This window comes from Penaeus japonicus, unplaced genomic scaffold, assembly GCF_977035675.1.
Source record: "Penaeus japonicus unplaced genomic scaffold, GWHDUDI00000001_assembly GWHDUDI00000013, whole genome shotgun sequence".
Taxonomy (NCBI): Eukaryota; Metazoa; Arthropoda; class Malacostraca; order Decapoda; family Penaeidae; genus Penaeus; species Penaeus japonicus.
In genome coordinates, this window is record NW_028234415.1 from 23,394,955 (window position 1) to 23,396,977 (window position 2,023).

At 41.2% G+C, this 2,023-nt stretch overlaps 1 non-coding gene across 1 annotated transcript; it reads left to right on the forward strand.

Annotated features, from left to right (window-relative positions):
* Nucleotides 1-1,037: 1,037 nt before the first annotated feature.
* Nucleotides 1,038-1,110, forward strand: TRNAR-CCU (transfer RNA arginine (anticodon CCU)). The gene has a single exon. It is a non-coding gene; the product is annotated as a tRNA-Arg (tRNA).
* The last annotated feature ends 913 nt before the right edge of the window (nucleotides 1,111-2,023 follow it).

Genomic DNA, 2,023 nt, shown 5'->3' on the forward strand with positions numbered 1-2,023 from the left:
GTGAGCGTGGAATAGAATAGGGTGAGTAAATGAAGAGAAAGAAGAAGAAGAAGAAGAAGAAGAGAAGAAAAAAAACAAGAGGAAGAAAACAGTCGTTTGAAAGATCGTGGCGTTGTTTTAAAGGAAGGGGAGGGGGGAGGGGAGGAGAGGAGAGAGGAGGAAGGGGGGGGGATATCAAAAGAAGAGGGTAGGTGAGGGAAATGTTTGAGGTAGATGGTGTGTATGTATGCGTATGTGTGCGTGGTTGTGTGTGTGTGTGTGTGTTTATGAGTGTGTGTGTCAATGTCTATTTGTATATTGTGTTTGTGTGTATAGATGCTTACCGATCTCTCTCTCTCTCTCTCTCTCTCTTTCTCTCTCTCTCTCTCTCTCTCTCTCTCTCTCTCTCTCTCTCTCTCTCTCTCTCTCTCTCTCTCTCTCTCTCTCTCTCTCTCTCTCTCTCTCTCTCTCTCTCTCTCTCTCTCTCTCTCTCTCTCTCTCTCTATCTCTCTCTCTCTCCCTCCCTATCTGTGTGTTCGTATGTGTGTGTGTTTGTGTATAAATCAACAACTCATATAACGAAGACCTGTAATTCATATTCCTCTGTTGCTTTTATATCAACAATTACGTAAACGGAAAATATGTTTTATTATTCCCTGATGTCTGAATAACCTTACAAGAATATTACACATTAACAGCACTACTGCTTCCATGAGAAACCATTGATAACAACATGGGCAAAATAACGAAAACATGGAAATTATTATAGGATTTCATAAAGCAGTTTTTCTTTACGACATACTGTAGTTCAAAATGAGGCTATATACTTTTACCAGAGAGCTATAATTCAAGCACAGAAGCAAAGGAAATGCTTATTGCATGTCGGAGTAATATGCATCTGTGTGTGTGTGTGTGTGTGTGTGTGTTTGTGTTTGTGTGTATGTGTGTATGTGTGTATGTGTGTGTGTTTGTGTGTGTGTGTGTGTGTGTGTGTGTGTGTGCGTATGAGTGTGTTTATGTGTGTGTTTTCTACATGTTTTAGTAAATATATTTCTACAGCCCCTGTGGCCCAATGGATAAGGCATTGGCCTCCTAAGCCAAGGATTGTGGGTTCGAGTCCCACCAGGGGTTCGGACATTGAATTTTATGCAATCTACATTAATTCCAAGTCTCAAACTAATACTGATGGAAAGAAGCAAATGATGCAACTGACATCAAACAATGTTGTTGCTGCACTTAAGTATATGATGTTGAATAGTAATGTACAAAACAAAACAAAGAGTTACCTTATAAGTTTGAATGATTATCGTTGTTCTTAATATTGAGAAGAGTTGCACTAAAGGCCAGAATAATGAAAATGAACTCAATATAGAAATAGTGACAGCATTTGCCAAATGTTTTTCTTTTTACATATTCAAATATGATCTTATATGCATATGTTTACACACACATATATATATATATATATATATATATATATATATATATATATACATATACATATACTTATATACATATATACATACTAGTTTAGGGTAAATAACCTGATTTATAACGAGATTCAAAACTTATGATATATATAAGTACGAAGAACTGCCAGACCATTGGCGATGTAGTGTGATAGTACCAATACGTGATAAAGGGGAAAACACCCATAGACAATAAGGGAATAAAGCCGATGTTATATAAGGGCATACGGGAGAGAGTTAGGGTCCTTGAGAATAAGAGGTCAGTGCATAGCTCGCTCGTCTACAAGGGGGTTGGGGGGTTGGGAGGGGGAAGGGAAGGAGGGAAAGGAGGTAGATGTGGAGGAAGGGGAGGGAGAGGATAGAGTGAGGAGGAGGGGTGGGAGGAGGAGGGGGATGGGAAGAGGGACGGGGAGGTGGAGGTAGAGGAAGGGGAGGTGAAGAGGGGGAGGGGGTGGGAGTAGGAAGGGGAGGGAGAGGACAGAGTGAGGAGGAGGGGTGGGAGGAGGAGGAGGAGGAAGGGAAGAGGAAAGGGGAGGTGGAGGGAAGGAAGGTGGTGGAGGAGGAGGAAGAAGGGA